At 33.9% G+C, this 20,000-nt stretch overlaps 2 protein-coding genes across 2 annotated transcripts in view; one reads left to right on the forward strand and one right to left on the reverse strand.

Moving 5' to 3' along the window:
* Positions 1-20,000, forward strand: part of LOC135222961 (homeotic protein ultrabithorax-like) — a 1,489,261-nt gene that overhangs the window by 77,284 nt on the left and 1,391,977 nt on the right. The gene's annotated exons all lie outside the window — the stretch shown is intronic.
* Positions 6,574-20,000, reverse strand: part of LOC135222963 (uncharacterized) — a 73,232-nt gene continuing 59,805 nt past the window's right edge. The window contains exon 2 of the mRNA XM_064261442.1: positions 6,574-7,704. The gene's annotated coding sequence lies outside the window, so the exon portion shown is untranslated. The remainder of the gene's footprint in view (positions 7,705-20,000) is intronic.

Here is a 20,000-nt window from a genome sequence, read left to right on the forward strand (position 1 = left end):
GAGTTGTTACCCTTTTATTTGTTTATGATTATTATTTTTCTCTGGCGGCGGGGGACTGCCGCCGGGTCTTGGCCGAGAGGATAATGGAGTGAGGGAAGGACTAAAGATAAGAGGGAAGGGGGGTGGGGTGGGGGAGGGGTGAAGGGGGGAAAACATGATTGTCGTTCACTGGGTGTGAAATTTAACTGGATTAAGACCCCCCGACAATTTCGTGTATTCGAGAGAAGATCGTTTCACGGGCATCTGATTCAAGACCGTTTTGTGACCATTATTTATTAATTGAGAAATAAATATCTCGTGCCGTGTCTGTCTGTCTGTCTCTCTCTCCCCTCTCTCCCCTCTCCCGTGTCACGTGACCTTTCTGCTTTTAATGTGACGACCCCTCTGGCTAATCCTTTTTGGTTCATGATCAAGTGGTGAAACAGCATCCGTAATTGGGGGTCGAGGCGCCCCATGATAGCATTCGAGTGAAAGTCCCTCGGGTGCGTAGTAGCGAGGGGAGGGTTTGATCTTTAAAAGATAGAAAAGAAAGAAAGTCTCCAGTGGTCGGAAAATGGATTCCCTCTTCTGTGTTTCAACGAATCACTTTAACCACCCATTCTGTGTAAACTGTAGCGGGATACGTTCAGGAGCCTTACTGCTCCAATTCGGAACCTCCGGCAGATTCGTTAGCTCTGTAAATAGCCGCAGAACACATTGATTACGATTCAGGGAGGAATTCGTTACTTGTAAAACTGCCACCGTTTTCTTAAGCGAGTTTATCGCGTTCTTTCCCGACCTGAAATTTTCTGCAACGAGATTTTCCCTCTCGAGGACTTAAATTTTATAAAAAGGAAAACCATTTAGACATCGTAGATTAAGCTCTCTCTCTCTCTCTCTCTCTCTCTCTCTCTCTCTCTCTGATTAAGTTACTTTATTAATTAGCTATTATTGAACTATGATTGGATGTACGTCAGCTAAGAGATTATGGAATGACTTCCAATTTCAGCGTTATGCCTTCATCATAGGCGCTGTTTTGTTTCACGAATTCTCTCCGGCTCAGTTAGATGAAGACTCGAAATTTCACTAAGTTCATCCTTCCTCGAGAAATTTTCTATTTAATGACAAATTTCACGGCGTACTTTCTGTTTTTGGGACAAGGTTTTGTTCTTTCCTATAAGGAAACTTTCATGGACAATTAAGATTTTGAGTTTTTATTAATTTCGGTGAGGAAAGTTTATACAGACATTCATTGAAAGCAACCTTTCTCTACTACTTTAATTTTATTTAGCAGCGCTAATGATTACTGCAAACTCCCGCTGATCATTATCACAACTCATTCGACCCTTGGAAGGCAACGTCTTCCGCTCTTATCCCAGCTTCTGGAATCAATTGTGGTTAGTTTATTCATCCACATTACTTGAACCTCTCCCCCCCCTCCCCCTCCCCCTACCCCTCCCCCCTCCCAACTCTCCCTCAACTCCTCCTTTTCTTCAATTGTTTGAGATTCGCTTAATTTGGGCTTGGTGTTACACAGTGGCAAGAAGCAGTTCCATGTCTGATTTTTTATTGAAGTTAGTTTTTGTGATTTTCTTGACAAATTATCTGGAATTATTTTTGAGCGTTGGAGTTTTAAATAATTTTCTCGTATTCATGGAAATTATTACTCCGCGCTTCGGTTTCTCCTTCCTTCGAATTCTGTTGTCATCATTGAGCTTTATCTGTTTAGAGAATATAATTGAGTCGTATTTTTTTCCTTGGGAGAAATTTGTAAGTTTATTCCACCTTAGAGTCTGTTTATGTTTACATAACATATATTCAGTCCATGCATTTTCCCAGCTGCCGAGACATTGTGAACATGCTCAGTGTTATTGAAAATTACGAAGCATGAAATTGCTTATTGTGAACTTCCATGCGTTTAATATTGTCTCTTAGAGTTTGGATGATGGTCCAACTTAAGTTATAGCTTTCTAGAAAGGAGCGTCGATTTTTTTTTATGATTGCTTAAAACTTGCACAAACGTTTAGAACATTAAAAGATTTTATAACATCTTAAGAAACCTGAATGACGACAGTTACCAATAGCAGAACTTCACGCTGTAAAGTGTGAGTTCCAGCTGTCATGAGAATTTTTAAGGTTTGTTTCTTATCCTCCGCACTGCTTCCCGGATGTATTTTATCTGCTGTGTGTATGGATATAATTTTGAATTTGAATGATCGCAAATCATTCAAATGCCAGCTACTCCTGTCGTCCTCATATCCGAAGAGGCTCCTGAGAAGTCCGACATTCCCATTATTGCGTCATGTCTTGTGCGATGAATTTCCAGGAAACTATTAAAATTCATCAGTTTTCGTGCTTTTTGATTAAGTCGATTCTTCTGTAGATACTATTAAAAGACGTGTAACTGTCCTTTGTAACATTCAAGTAATTTGTTGCACTCCTGTTATGAGTCAGTGTGATTGCAGTGATACAGTTGTTTGCATTCCAGTCAGGTTGTAGATTTACACTACGTACTAATGCAAATATTCTAAATCCTTCTGGAGTCTGCTGCATTTATAAATAATTCAGGTTTCAGTTGGAATAAGTATGCTTACTATTAATCTACCGTACTTATCTTTTACCCACCGAATCAATAGCGTAGATGCTGTGACGCCAGTTTTAGCAGCCATAATCAATCAGTCATTTCTAATCGGCGAATTTTGCCCTTGGCAAGGTGGTTCCAAAAGCTATCAGCTTTCAGTTTTTTTTACATGAGGTTTAATAATGCTGGATTTCCGCCATTTTTTTCTCTCCCGTGGGGAGTGACCTCCAACAAAGACTAGGTAGCATTTTACGTTTGTATTATGTAATATCTATAGTTATGATCTAAATTTTAGCTTGAAACTGTTATTTATTATTATTATTATTATTATTATTATTATTATTATTATTATTATTATTATTATTATTATTATTATTACCATTTCCTGCTGTTCCTGATATTTAATTGCTGTCGTAATGAATTTTAGCAGACGGTTTCAATAGATTTTTTCCTTAATTTATGTAAATTTTAATTATATGACTTTGCTTTCAGGAATATTTTCCTTATCTCTCTCTCTCTCTCTCTCTCTCTCTCTCTCTCTCCACAGAAACTACCTACTGAATTTTGCTCTGGAAATTCTGCATTTTTTTTCTCTCTTATTAACCAAAGTTTTGATGCACATTGTTTCATTTATAGAAATGATTGACTTCGTTCAAATATTATTATAAAGTATAAATTCCAAGGGCATTACCCTAAAACGATCTAGTTGTGAAAGGTCTTTAGGAATATTTCAAGGCATATAATTATTTTTGTTTTTCATTTAATCAATTTTGCGTCATTATCTCTACTCTTGTCATGATGGTGCATCTTATCAATGGCGTTCAAAAGCATTTATTACTTTAGTCATAGACTCGTTCATATTGGGCTCGTGATTGAACTTATTCTTTCGTCCAGTTTTCTTTGTTTCCGTTTATTGTGGAATTTAATTTAATTGTTTGCACATTTGTTCTGGGTTTTTATATTACATCATCCATATGCTTGATATCGCTTTTAGACAGAGAGAGAGAAGAGAGAGAGAGAAGAGAGAGAGAGAGAGAGAGAGAGAGAGAGAGAGAGAGAGAATATGAGGGGGGAGTTGCAGACCGAACATGGAAAGAATTGTATTGAACCGTCCATCCAATGCTTTTTGGGCGGGGTTGGGTAATTGCTTATTAGAGAAGAGAGAGAGAGAGGAGAAGGAGATGAGAGAGAGAAGAGAGAGAAGAGCGCAGGAAAAAGAAACCGAAAACATTTCTGAGGGGGGAGCGAGAGAGAGAGAGAGAGAGAGAGAGAGAGAGAGAGAGAATAGAATATGAGGGGGGATTTGCAGACCTAACATGGAAAGATTGATTGAACGTCCATATGCGTTGGGGTTGGGTCTTGGCTTTATAGAAAGAAGAGAGGGAGGAGAGAGAGAGAGAGAGAGAGGCAGAGATGAGAGAGGAGAGAGAGAGAGAGCAGGAAAAGAAACCGAAAACATTTCTGGGGGAGGGGGGATGGGGCCGAGAGCCTCACAAATGAGAATTAAGGACGGGCGAAAATTGCTTGTGAGGCTAATGATACTTAGGATGATGTGTGGAAGGCCTCCAAGGTTGACTAATGCAGATTCCTCCCTGAGATCCTCTCGAGAAAGAGGTGGAGGAGGAGGAGAGTGGGAGGGGTACGGGGAGGATGGGGTAGGTTAGCTGGAAAAGGAGGAAGAGGAGGAAGAAAGAGAAAAAGGAGACACCTAAAACCAAAGACAAACTTGAAAATAAAAAAAGAAATAAAAAACCAGGTGGAGGTTTCCTTGTTCTCGTTCAGAAATGTGAAAGATACTTATTCTCTCTCTCTCTCTCTTCTCTCTCTCTCTCTCTCTCTCTCTCTCTCTCTATTTATATATATATATATATATATATATATATATATATATATATATACATATATATATATATATATATATATATATATATATAGAGTATGTAGTATGTATGTGAGTATGTATGTATGTGCAATAATAACCTCCTTGTAGAATCCTATTGAAAGTAAATTAGGCCCTGCAGGTAACGACGGTCTGAACTGGCGAGTAAATCGAGATATTCCTTTTTATGAAATGCAGGAGACCTCCATCTGCCGAAATTGAAATTTAATATAATTTCTTCTCGAAGAAGCCCAGCATTTGCAGGGTAACTAGGGAGGATGTAGAGCGCCGTATTTCCAAATTCCGGGGAATTTTAAGTGGGATTTGGAAGGATTTTACGAGCGCATAAATACCAGATGTTCTAGAAATGTTAATGTCCTTTTCGTTACTCCCGGGGAAAAATTCTTTGATATATCGAGATCATTTTCGAAAATCTCCTACCTTGCTTTTAGCCTTGCTCGAGATGTGGGTCTGTGTGTGTATGTGTGTGTTTAAATGTGTGTGGAAAGTGGGTTTTTGCTGTATTGCCAAATTTCCATTCTCTCTCTCTCTCTCTCTCTCTCTCTCTCTCTCCGTATTTTGTAGGAATTTAAAGATGTTATATGCATTTGTTTGATATTCTTCAGTTTTTTTTATCTATTCTGATTTATTGGGTAATTGTTTTCATTTTATTATCTTAGCTAGAATCTTTCTTGTTCTCTTTGATATCGTTTTCAATATTCATCCACCTCACCATTTGCTATTGTTATTAAAACGAATTTATATTACGAATAGGGGGTCAGTGAGTGGACGGGTGTTCGTATTATGTCCTTTTAGTTTTTTATCCATTAACTAACTTAATGCACTTTTTTTGTGCGCAACATTTGACTGATATATGAAACAATATTTTGGTTTCTAACCTGGACATAAGAAATTTTCTCCAGGTATTATGATCAGTGGCCGTCTTTCTTTTCTTATTTTTTTTGTATTATTAAAGTTAACAACAGCCGTTTCGTGTACCTCTTTGAGATATTGGTATCGTACGAAGTAGAGGCATTTTTGTTGCAAGAATTCGCCAAGAAACAAAGGGTCCGTTTGACCACGTTGCATTAAAAGCTTAGCAAGTCTGAAAGTTGTTGAAGAAGGTAACCAAGTGATTTGTTAAATTTTGATTAGCCTGAACTTAACAATTTACTCGGCGAGAATTTGTGTGTGTGTGTATGTGTGTGTGTGTGTGTGTGTGTATGTGTGTGTGTGTGTATGTGTGTGTGTGTGTGTGTGCAGTATTTTGATTCTGACTTTGGATGGAGGTCCGTCTTTTAATTTCCAAATATTCCGCACGTTTTTAAATTCATAGTATGTCAGATTACGAGTTGTCAGATGTTTTTATTTTTAATTGATATGATTGATTGGTTGTCTACTGTGTTTTAAAACTTTAGATTAATTTTTTTAATTCATAGCATGTCAGATGTTTTTTTTTTTTTAAATTGATATGCTTGACTGTTAACTGTGTTTTAAAACTCTTTAGATTATTATTATTTATTTATTTATTTTTGTCAGTCATCTGGTACGGAAGACTACGTACCATTTATAATGATTCGTAAGGAACAGCGATCACTTATACTGTATTGATGGTGATTATTATTATAACATTATCATCAATATTTTAATTTTAGTTTTGGAAACTATAAGAAGCTAGACACCTATGCTACCAAATTCAGCCATTTCAAAGTTAACAAGGAGTTGTCACCGTCATATCGTACTTATTGATATTTGGTTGCTACGTGCAAGAAAGGTATAAGTCGCACACAAGATTTGAGGTCATATATACGCTAAATAATAGTCACCTGTTTTATTCATGGAATTTACAGTAAACTTCAATACGAAGTCTTTTATTTGTTTTATTACTACTGTTGCCGTTGCTACTAGCTTTTTTTTTTTTTTTTATTTTAGGAAATTGCTATTAGTTACACAATGTATTGATAAAGAAAACTAGTCCCCGTGCTTCCGCACGCACACATGTATATTATATACACACGCACACAGTATGTGTGCATATAATGTTTGTGTGTAATTTATATATATATATATATATATATATATATATATATATATATATATATATATATATATATATATATATATACACGCTCACACAAGCTTAAAGCAAAATGCTATATACAAATGTTACCTTAATCTATAAAGTATTCCTTATAACTAAATTGCAATGTCATAAGTATGTAGGAAAAAATATTAATATTAACAGGGAACGACATTACTTCAAGGAATGCTTATAAATACAGTGGAATGCTAAAGAAATGACTGGAATGTTACTTCTTCGATATGTATAACAAAGTGTATGTACATACAGTGGAATGTATAATAAGTGTATTTAAAGGTAACATGGCGTACATTTTAGTAAAGTGAAAAGTATGTTCTTTGTAATACAACTTGGAATAATAATTAATATTAAGTCAAGATAATTTTGAATACCATAGTTGGCATCCTGAAATGAATTCCTAATGTCGTTTGATAAACTTGAATTTTACATAATTTAAAACAATAGAAATCTAAAGTACTTTGTACAGTGTGTTATTGCTCTGATTCAGCTGTAACTTCGATATAACAGTGAAGTGTACATATATAGATTACATCGTATGTAGTATTTAACAGCTATTGTTTTGTTTAGTCATTTAGATTATCAGTTCCTAGCTAAGTGGCTCTAGCCCTATCTAAGTAATTCGTTTTGTAGAGGTTAATCTGGACTGGGATTAGTTACTTTTACTGTTTTTTTTTTTTACTATTCTAAAAAGACATTACAAATACATCTACCTTTAATTTCTAGAAAAATGGATTGTTTATGTTCCGATAACTTTTCAAATTCCTTCAGCTTTATTTCGAGGAATTACGGTACAGTGTCATGTAAACAAAAACAGCCAAAATTTCTATTTTCATATGATATACTCTGAGGAAGGAGCTTGAAGGCTACATTTTTAAATAAACATAACATATCAATTGAAAATAGTGGTTGCAGCATCATATTCAGACCGTTGAAGACAGCTTACTGGAGCCATGCTCTCTATTTGCTTGTTTTGCGTGATAGCTCGCAATTTTTTTTTTTATTTCCATATTTTTCTAATTCATTAGAGATCAGATAGTTTTGAATAGATAACATCTGGGATGCATTTAATTAAAGTAGCCTATTTTACTGGAGAATCTTCTAAGCATCTTGTTAGGAGCTCATATTGCTTTCCATCACTTGGCGAAGAAGACGTCGTCCCCATTTCTGAAAAATATAATGAATTGATTATTTTAGAATTACACAATAATTATTTTAGAATTACATAATAAGAAACTTCCCCTTTTTCTAAAGAAAATATACTACATACGCAAAGTCTTGAAGTCCTTTGGATTCCTCTTTTACTGTTGACATAGTTTTCATTCTTTGATAAATCCTTACTTTGAGGCCAGGGTTCGCTTTAACTGAATATTTCACAGGGGCCAGATATCCAGCAACGAAATGCCAAGTATAAATCAATTTTGAAGTGAATTTTGATGGCAGAATCTATTGGTACTTGAAGTGTTTTCCTTCTGTATGTTGGTGATTTCTTACTTAAAAAGAAGTATTGTACCTGGCTTCTAGCCTACAGGAACTACAAAAGGATGACGAATTGCAGAGTTACCAGGAAAAGTTAAAAATATTTCACACTTTAATGCTTTCCTTATTATCGCAAAAGTTATGTCCCTGACACTCCGGAATTTTTTCTTGAATACTTTTCTAATTATCACAGAATTGAACAGGCAAAATCATGAAGTTATGTCTCTGACACTCTGGAAAACAAGTAACTACAAGTGCACGACTAGATAAAAGAGATATATATATAATATATATATATATATATATATATATATATATATATATATATATATATATATATATATATATATATCATATATCATAACTATTATGTGTTACCAAATATTATCGGAAGTTATTGATACTAAATATTATCATACATAACCAGCTAGTGTTCTTGTCTCTCCCTGCGGTACATAATAAACTAAACAGTATAACAGATTAATGTCATAACTTGATCAAAAGAAGAAATCTTCACATTATCTCGTAAACGTAATATCTTGAAAGAAACGTCACTCTTGATATATGACTAACCAGAGAATATATTCTGTGAAGAATGACAAATGAATGAACGTGAAACTTAGTGATAGTTGATTGGAAAATACAGAAGTTTCATAAATGAAAAATATATAAATTTCATGAATGAAAAGTATATAAATTTCGTAAATGATTGTTTCCATAAATGAAGAACATATAAATTTCATAAATGAAGAACATATGAATTTCATAAATGAAAAATGTATTTCATAAATGAACATATAAATTTCATAAATGAAAAAATGTATTTCATAAATGGAAAATGCATTTCATAAATTAAAAGTGTATTTCATAAATGAAAAATGTAAATTTCATAAATGAAAAATATATAAATTTCATGAATGAAAAGTATATAAATTTCGTAAATGAAAAATATGTTTCATAAAGGAAGAACATATAAATTCCATAAATGAAGAACATGTGAATTTCATAAATGAAAAATGTATTTCATAAATGAACATATAAATTTCATAAATGAAAAATGTATTTCATAAATGAGAAATGCATTTCATAAATTAAAAGTGTATTTCATAAATGAAAAATGTAAATTTCATAAATGAAAAATTTGAATTCCATAAATTAATGTAGAAATTTCATAAATGAAAAATATATAAAGTTCATAAATGAAAAATATATAAATTTCATAAATTAGAAATAAAAAAATTCATATATTGAAAATATATAAATTTAATAAATGAAAAATATATAAATTTCATAAATGAAAAGTATATACATTTCATAAACGAAAAAATATATAAATAAAACAAATGAAAATTATATAAATATCGCAATTGAAAAATATATAAATATCATATAGAAAAAATATATAATGTCATAAATGAAAAATATGTACATCTCGTAAATGTGAAAAATATATAAATTTCATAAATTGTAAATATATGTTTAATAAATGAAAAATATGTACATTTCATAAATGAAAAATATGTACATTTTATAAATGAAAAATAAAAACATTTCACAAATTGAAAATAAAAATTCATAAATGAAAATTATATGTTTCATAAATTGAAAATAAAAAAATTCTTAAATGAAAATTATATAAAATTACATAAGTTTCATAAATGAGAGTATATATATTTCATAACTGAAAAATATAAATTTCTTTATGGTGAATGACGTTTGTGAACAACTCGGATGATTGCAGCGTGAATGACACAAGATTTAGATTTGGATGCAAATGCGATTTTGAATGATAGTTTCAATTGCAAATGCACTCATTTGCACTCTGCCAAGAGAGCACTCGACAGAATTGATGAACGAAATCGCGCTTGTTTCATTACTGCCTTGTAAATTACTTCGTTCACTCGGCAGAGCACCTTGGAGGGAATGTAATAATGCGCTCTGCCACTTAAAACCCTCTTAAAAAGCTCTCTGGTTCTCGTCCATCTCCGCTTTATGTTTATGAACCCTTCTCCCGTAAGGCGAGTCTGCTTGTTTAATATTATCAACGGTTTATGTAAGGTGTTCGTAAATAAATCACTGTGTGTTTGTGTTTGTGGTTATGTTTGTGTATGGTGTGATATATATATACATATATATATATATATATATATATAATATATATATAAATAATGTATATTATATATATAATATAATATTATTATATATAAAAATAAATTGTATATATATAATTATATATGTATATATATATAGATATATTTATAATATAATATATATATTAATATAATTATATATTGATTTATTTATATAGAAAAAATCTTATATATATAATTATATAGAATAATATAATATATATATTATATATAATAATTATTATTATATAATATATATTTATATATATATATATATAATATATCTATTATAGTATACTATATATATATATATATATATAGTGTGTGTGTGTGTGTGCGTGTGTTCGCACTTGCACTGCTCGAGTGATGCTTTTCTTCAAAGTCATATATATATTATATGACTTCTACTCAGAAACATTTCAGTTTTTAATGTACAATTTTTCTCGATCTGCGTCTGCATTTTTTTTTTTTTCTCTGTTCAGAGGGATGCGATCGTGAAGTACGTACAGATCAGAATGTCTTTGAATGCATCTCTCTCCATCACCACACGACCAACTGGTTGATTGATTATGTCTATCAAAACTGGCGTGACAACATCTAGGTTATTGGCACGACAAATAAAATTAAATAGAAAAAACAATTAAATTTAAAATAAATTTCATATAAAAAATTAAAAATATATGTATATGTATAAATATATTTGTTAAAATATATAAATTATTAAGTAGATATTCTATGTATAATCTAAATATTGTACCATCATCCATCGCTTCATCGCTAGTGAGTGGATTAAGAACCATCATTCGTTTATATACAGTTCGGCAAATCGCCTCTTCAGAATAATCTATCCTCCCCAGTCCCAGTCAGCTGCTCTCTTGTGTAAAGGAGCGAATACCCCAGCGCTGTTTTCGGAGCCTCAAGTGGTTTAGGGGGGCAAGAGGGAGCTATGCCAGTCCCCTCGAGAAGTCTTATTCCTGTATGCTTTCTCAGTGGTCAGTTCGACCTTACGAGCGCTCGTCTTCTTGTGTTGTTCCGTTCGGTTCCGAGCATTTGTTAGTTCTGTCGGTTATCCAAACACTCGACTGTGAAGTATGCAAAGAGGAGTTGGAAGATCAGATTGAGACTTTTAGCTTGACGCAACGCTTGAAATGGTCATCGTAATGGGACTTGGAACAGCGAGGGACTTCTGGTGGTCGCATTTCTGTCTCTCTCTTTCTCTCTCGTCTGGATTATGTTGAGAAGGGAATTTATTTGCCGTCTGAAGCTACTACTGTTGGGGGCTCTTCCAATGGAATTTAGTCTGTTCATCTGCTAGATTTTTTAAAAGCCCATTTTTAATCATTTATGGAGATAGGTTTCACCATTAATTTTTAATCATCTATGGAGACAGATTTGTAAAAATCCCTTAAATAAACGAATGATAGCTAAAACGATCCATTAATACTGAAAAATAGCCATTTAATCCGAAACAGCGTTCTAACGTTAAGCGCCGTGATATTGTTTTGTTTTTTATTTTATTATTTCATTATTTTCCCCTTTAGATAAAGGTAATACCAGGCTAACCTTTCCTGGCTTATCAGTATTGCTGACAAAAATGGCCACTATTTTTGTTTTTTTCATTTAATTTTTTCTATTCCCCGAACCATAGCGGCTACTTTCGAGGCGAAACCTAACGAGCTTAAGTTCTAGTTTTATGGGATTTAGTCGCCATTTCTCTCATACAGTAGCAACTGCTTAGTTGTTGTTCGTTATTTGTGGGCCATCAGGGTTTGCTCCGAATGAGTCCTTTATGCGTCTTGGCGCATCCCCCGTCGTGTCGGGCCCACAGAAAAACTGCCCGGCCAAGATTTACGGCGCCTGATGTTATAGAATTACGGGATATGATCGCTCCTACAATGAAGTGTTTTATGTTGCGGCTAACAGCGCCCGTAAAAGAAAAAAATTTTTTTTTTTTTTGCTTTGCTTTCTTTCGCCCCCTCTATCTTCTTCATTATCTTCGGCTCGGACGTAATTTTCAGCCTCAGTTATTATGGATGTAAGTGGTTGCTTCTCTCTCTCTCTTCTCTCTCTATCTCAAACCACAGTGGTGCGACCCCCCCCCCACCCCCCCCCCCCCCACTTAATTCTTTAAAACGATTATCCTTTTTTTTCTTTTTTCCACTTTTTATTTTCTTGTTTATCATTACCGGATTCTATTCACTTATTTCTTTAAAACTATTATCCTTTTTTTCTTCTTTTTTTCCTCTTTTTATTTTCTTGTTTATCATTACCGGATTCTATTCACTTATTTCTTTAAAACGATTGATTTTTCCTTTTTTTCCTTCTTTTTTTCCCACTTTATTTCTATTTCTTGTTTATCATTACCGGATACTATTTACTATTTCTTTAAAACCATTATCCTTTTTTTCCTTCTTTTTTTCCACTCTATTTTTATTTTCTTGTTTATCATTACCGGATTCTATTTACTTCAGGATGTTGGAAAATGCATTTAACCGTCAGGATGCCAAGATGATATATTATTTAATAAAAGATTGGGCGATGCATGGGAGCCTCAATAAGCAACTTGGATTGTTCAAGGTATGAATTCTTAACCGCAATATAGCCGCCCTTAAGAGCTCCGGCAATAATATCTTGAGGGGCTTGTTCAAGACTAGCCATTTTGGGTACATTTTCCGCTAAATCAATGGGTAGGTCGGCGTGGGAGGGGCGGGGCCAGGAAGCGAGAGAGAGAGAGAGAGAGAGAGAGAGAGAGAGAGAGAGAGAGAGACTAATCATTAGATCAGAGCGTTCCGATCCTCCATTTTTATTGCCGTTGCTCTCTCTCTCTCTCTCTCTCTCTCTCTTTCCAGAAGAGGTATTAATTATTTCAAAGGGTCCATTTCTAGGATAATACGTCTACCTTAGAATAAATAATGAAATCTATCTCTCTCTCTTTCTCTCTCTCGCGCGCGCGCTTTGCTTCTCAGAAAAGGTATTAATGATTTCGAAAGGTCCCTGTCTTTTCATAACTGTAACGACGAATAACTAACGACGAAGAATGGTTATAGTATATATATATATATATATATATATATATATATATATATATATATATGTATTGTAGTATGTATGTATGTAGTATGTATGTATGTATATATATATATATATATATATATATATATATATATATATATATATATATAGTATACACACACACTCTGAGCAGCATGACCTAAGTAACTGATTCTTTACATTAAAGTGTTGCCAGCAGATGTGACGTTAATTTACTGTAAAGCTATTTTCTTTACATTTTATAGTTCTCGGGAAAAAAATTACATTTAAAAGTTTTAGGAGTTAGAATGGGTAATATTAAAGTTCAAAGTTGTTCGTTCGTTTTTTGTTTACGGGTATTTGGCAGCGCTGAGAGATCTTGAACAACGAAATTGATTAAAGTGATCAAGTGATTGTTATGCTTTGAATCGACGAAAATTAAATTGATAAATTAGGTAAGTGATTATTTTTATGCGCAGAATCGGCAAACAGTTGATGAAAATGATAAATTGTCAAGTTGATATTATTATGCGTAGAATCGAGGACAATTGGTTAAATTGGTCAGTGAATATTATTATGAAAATAGAGGCGACGACAATTGTTTAAACTGATAAATGAATAGTATTATGCGAAGAATCGATGGCAATTGATTAAATTGGTCAATGAATTTTCTTATGCGAAGAAGCGACAACAATTTTTTAAACTGATCAATGAATAGTATTATGCATAGAGGCGACGACAGTCGATTAAATTGATCAAAGAATGATCATGCGGAGAAACGACAGCAGTTGATTAAAATAACCAACTGGGCATTATTGCAGAGAAACAACAGCAATTGATGAAATTGAGCAATATATTATGCGTAGAAAGGACGACGATTAAATTGATCAAAATATCATTATGCGCATAAACGACGACAATTGATGAAATTGATCACATATTATGCGTAGGAACTCGAAAGACAGCGACGCCACAGCAGAGAGAGACTCGCGCCAAAATGATATAAAATAAACGACTGACTGAAAATCTTACCTACTCGGTACTCGCAGCGACGTCAAATGAAAGCCCGTGAAATTTCTGCTTTATCTTTTAAACAGAAAATAAAATATATTTAAAGCACGCTGTCACACTAAATTCGAGCCGGGCGGACGATTAGTCACAATCGCCTGCTCTCCATTTTTGCATTATGCATCGTCCGTTAAATATTTTGGGATGCACTTATCGGCCCGAAATTTCCCCAACATTACATTCATGGACGTATTTATCGGACACCACCAATTGTTATCAGTGATAGGTATAACATTTGGGATTATGATGATAGCATCTCCTAATAGAGATGGGTGTGTGCATAAATGCCGCAGATTTAAGCGTGTTGACCTTTCCAACAGAGGATGATGCTCCCATGGAAAACAAAAAAGAAAAATGAAAATGAAAAAAAAGAGAAGCGGCTTCACCTTGAATTTTCTCGGTGCTAGACGCTTCGCTTCTCCTCCCCTGACTTAGAGAGAGAGAGAGAGAGAGCATTCAACGTCGTCATCATGAAGCTATATTCCCCAAAAAAAGCCTGGTCATGATATGGACATAGACATTTTTTTGTCTTACCGAGAGAGGGCATTCAACGTCGTCATCATGAAGCTATATATATCCCCCCCCCCCCCACAAAAAAAAAAGCCTTATCATGATATGGACAGACAGTTTTTGAAGTCTTACAGAATCATGAGAATAGAGAGAGGGCATTCAACGTCGTCATGATGCTATAGTCCCCCCCTCCCACCCCAGCCACCAAAAAAAAAAAAAAAAGAATATCATGGTATGGACATGGAAATTTTTTGATGCCTTGGAAATTTTTTTAAACCTTATAGAATCATGAGAGAAAGAGAGAGAGAGAGAGGGAGAGAGAGAGAGAGAGTTCAACGTCGCCATCATGAAGCGTAGATTGCTGGAACTCTCATGCAGTTGCGTTGACAAATTTAAGAAGAAAAAAGTCATATCATGAATGGACATAAACATTTTCCGAAGATGTATGAAATCTTACAGACCCGTGAGCGTCCTTTGTGCGCATGCGTTATGGGAGATGATTCGTTGAGAAAGAATAAATTATAAATTGCAAGTAAAGAAGATGATTTGGCTACGAGGCAACAAAAGCAAATTCGACATCATCATCCTGGTTGTAGTAACAGTGAGGTTTTCCTCTCATATAATAACTTAACTACTTACTTCGAGGAATAATGTCACTAGTCTTGCTGTTCTCTATGTGTGAGAATGTTCAAATTATGGATAAATTATCGTTTGGCGATATCCATATTTGGTATGTAATTTAATTCTTCCCTAAAAAAACAAATATGGTAAATTTCATTCTTTATCTATCGATTGTTAAACTTATAACCAAAGTCGTGTATTTTTTAGATTAGGTTTGTCGGTATTTGTATAGATACTAATCTTTGTGTGAATTTTATGTTTTTGCTTATGATATGAAATTTCTATAAGTGTGTATTGTCTTCAAGTTTATTGTCCGTTTTAAATTAGATTTTTTTATATATGTTTAGCCATTGAGGTTTGTATTTTTATATATGTTTAGCCATTGAGGCTTGTATTTATAAGTTAAAATGGACGTTCAGGGTGACGTATAATAACTGCGTTCTGATCGCCATGTAAACGTTTGACAGGTTGAGTTCAATAAATAATCTATGCCGGTGAAAGAATCACTTTCGGAATAATAACCTTTTCTCGTCTTGAGTTGGCTTCAAGTTCCTGTCATAAAAAAAAAAGGGTCTACCTTTACCACACACAGGCATCTGCCCTTCAAATGCCAGCGCTCGTTCATTTTGTCGCAAACTTATTTTTGCGGATTTAGAAAAACTATGTGCTTCGTAATTTACATTATGTAATGACGCATTTTAAGCTTAAGGGTTTGGTTATTAAGGACTAAATAGTAAAGACTACTTAACAAAAGAGGCCCGTCATTTTTATTTTCCCGATTTCGAAAAATTATGCGCTTCGTAACTTACATTTTGTAACAACGCATTTTAAGCTTAACGGGTTGCTTATTAAGGGCTAAATAGGCTAAACAAGAACGACTACTACTTTCCTGAAAGGGGCCATTCTACATTTCCTGCCAGACGGAAACGGGATTATGGAGGTCCCCTTTGTAGACAGCAGACGCAAGAGCCTTGACCGCGGGGCCGAACGGGTTACCTCGTAAGACGGTGGTCCAAGACAAGGTGCGCAGGTTCAGGTGTAATTGGGTGGGAAAACTCCAATCCCTTGTCCTTGGTTGGGGTTGTTGGGGGGTTATGAACGGGGTGGTGAGAGGCAGTAGGAAAGTGGTAGAAAAGGCAGTCAATCATCTCCCGGCTCCCCCATTAGCACTTCCCGACGACGCCGTAAGAAAGCATTAATAAGGTTTCGATTCAGAGATGATATACAAAAAAAAAAAAAAAAAAAAAAAAAAATCGTTGCTGACGTAGACGTTTTACGGTCATACCAGCTAATTTGTTTCGTCCTTATCCATACCTAGGTATGTTGGTGGAGAGGGGGACGGGGGAGACTCAGTCCCCCTTCCGAGTAAAAGGTTTGTTGGAGTAGGGGAATCAATCCCCCTTTATTTGGTGGGGGGAAAGGGGTGAATTGGTCCGAATTTATCGCCACGCTACTGGATTTCATTCAAAATCCCCTAATTGACGACTTTAGCTGAATTATCACATAGTATATAGCACGAGTCGAGGTATTATTTACCGACTGCAATTTTATTCCTGAGCCTCCATCATGGTAAATCGCCCTTAAAATACATTCGTAGCATGCTATAATATATATGTGAACACACACACGCACACATATATACTATATATATAATATATATATATATATATATATATATATATATATATGTATACATATACTATAATATATATATATATATATATATATATATATATAATAATATATATATGTTGTACATATACATATGTATATGATATATATATATATATATATATTATATATTATAGATACACACACACACACACACACACATATATATATATATATATATATATATATATATATATATATATATATATATATATATATATATATATCACCGCTATCTTGAAAGTTCATTTCTCTCTGAATATTTGTAAAATCAGGTAGAAATAAAGTGAAGGCCAAACTAGTCCATGGTCTCAGCTGCATTCTATTAAGAATAACAGTTACCCGTATTGTAAATGAAATACAAAAAAACCCGATGCAATAAAACATTACGAGACAACATGCTTGTTTTGTTCTTGAGTAAATGGCAATGAGATTTATTGAGATTTTCGCGTAGTGTAAAATTTTTATAGGCGAGATATATATTTTTATTTATATATTTTTCATCTAGGTAGTATTCACCGTATTATTTCGACGTTTTGTTTTTATCATTTTCCTCTTTAAACTCATTCAGCTTGACCTGCGGTGAATATCAGCTATTTAATTTGAAAATGACAACAAAGTGAGTGTTTGGACACACAAAATTCTTTAACATAGGCCATTCGCTGAGAAATATCGCTAAGTATTCATACGGTCAGTAAGAGGTGGGTGATCCAGGCTTGTGTTTTCATACAAAAAATAAATAAATAAATATTTAGATAAATGATAAATATTTATGTAGATATGCATTCACGTTAAGGTAGGCTGACATACACACATATATCTTAATATACATATATGCATATATAATTATATAAAATTATACATACAAACATATATATATATATACACAATCAACCCGCCAAATTCATGCCACGTCTAATTGTTGTATATAAAATATGATTTTACCTTTGCAGTCAGGTTTCAGAATCAAATGCATTTCTTTACCCTAAAAAAAAAAAAAAAAAAAAAAAAAAATAAAAAAAAAAAAAAAAAAAAGCATCCGGCTAAAAACGAGGTTTAGGTAGTCAGTCGCCTTCAAGGAATCGAAGCGCTTATTAAAGTGGCCGTGTCCCAAAAGATAAAATCGAAGTAGAATTTCCCCAAGCAATGGTACATTCTGGAAAAAGGAGAGTCATTGTACCCCGACCGTTTTCTTGCGAAGTTTGATGAAAGTGCAGTGTAAAGGCTGCGAGACTTTGTAATTACCAACTAAGCTTGATTGTAAGAACGAAGTTTTGCATCGGAAGAAATTGAGAATCTATATCCCCGCTGGCGTGTTCAAGTAACATCGAGACCAACTAATCTTATGTCAAGACTAACCTTTATTGTCAGATAAAGTTGTTTAATGGAAGAAAAAGTTCTGGTTGTAAAGTAATTTGATTTATTAATTTTGATTAAGTGCTGCGTTCTAATTTATGTGTTGATTGTAAATGATAATATTTCTCTCTCTCTCTCTCTCTCTCTCTCTCTCTCTCTCTCTCTCTCTCTCTCTCTCTCTCTCTCTCTCATTTTCTGTGTGAGTGTATCAGGGCCTCTATGAATTATAAAGACCTAACAAGGTGTCTTATATGCGAAGTGGATGATACGTGTAATGTTATTTTATTTGTATTAGGAAAATTCAACTTTTTAAACGACAGTCATGTTGAAAATTCTTCGTCAGGGAGCTGAAAATACTCTTTGATTTCAAGTGAAATTTACACAACTAATAGGTTGCAGTACTTTGGTATATTACGTAATATGTCGATTGAATCGCCAGTAAATTACTTCTCAACTTAATTTGTAGGTTCATTGATGTTCTATTTCGAATATTATCTTATGGTACGGTACAACACTAATTAATTTTGATATTTTGCCGATTAGTGCAATGTATAAGACCTAAGTTGGATATCTATTCTAGATATGATTTATATTTTCCATTTAGTTTGTAATGCATAAGTAATTTTTATTTTTAATTCAGGAGCTCACCTTGTTTGCAGGCTCCGTACTAATTAGTAAGCTAAATTTAAGATTGATTTTTCATAATTATACACTGAATAATAAATTTAAAATATATTTCCAGTTCATTCGGTGGCCCGCAATTATTTTGAAAATTACGATCTGATATCGAGGTGAAATTATACTGAAGTTTGAATTCTTAAGGTCAAGCGGATGTGACGGGCTGAGCTGACGTGAACTTTAAGGTGTTGGAAAATATTGCTTTTGTAAATAACATAATCAAAAGTGCAATCGTCCGATGTTACCTTAGAAAATTGATTCGCAATAAACTATAATCAAACTTAAGGAAAGAAATCTCTCTCTCTCTCTCTCTCTCTCTCTCTCTCTCTCTCTCTCTCTCTCTCTCTCTCTCTCTCTCTCTTTAAAAATGGAATTAAACATTTATAGTACTGTGTCTCAAAAGCCATGACAAAATCATTGTAAGTGAACGTAAGATACGGTTGAAAGAGTGATCGATGGTTTGATGTGTTTGAAAATGATCGTTCGATGAAGCATTAACATCCCAATTTTCGTCAATCTTTGCCTCACAGTAAGAAAGCATGATTCTCTAACACCAGTTGAAAACTGTCCTCTCTCTCTCTCTCTCTCTCTCTCTCTCTCTCTCTCTCTCTCTCTCATATCCAAATTACGCGTGGTTGATGAAACAAATTCAGCCATTGTTTAATAACAAATATTAGACTTTAATGCGTTATACAAAAGCGAATGAAATGGCCGTAAACTGTTTTATTGACGCTTGAATACTTCAGTAAGCAATTATATTTCCAGATAATGGCTTTGTATGAGCACAGTATGTCATTAGGTTTCAATTATCCACTTCCAAAAATAGCGAGTGTCTGAATTCGGGGTTCTACCATGCGCGAGTGCCAACGCCACCCACCCCGGTACGTGCATACATATTGGTGGTTATGACAGAGGCTGTTA

This window comes from Macrobrachium nipponense, chromosome 8 (genome assembly GCF_015104395.2).
Source record: "Macrobrachium nipponense isolate FS-2020 chromosome 8, ASM1510439v2, whole genome shotgun sequence".
Classification (NCBI taxonomy): domain Eukaryota; kingdom Metazoa; phylum Arthropoda; class Malacostraca; order Decapoda; family Palaemonidae; genus Macrobrachium; species Macrobrachium nipponense.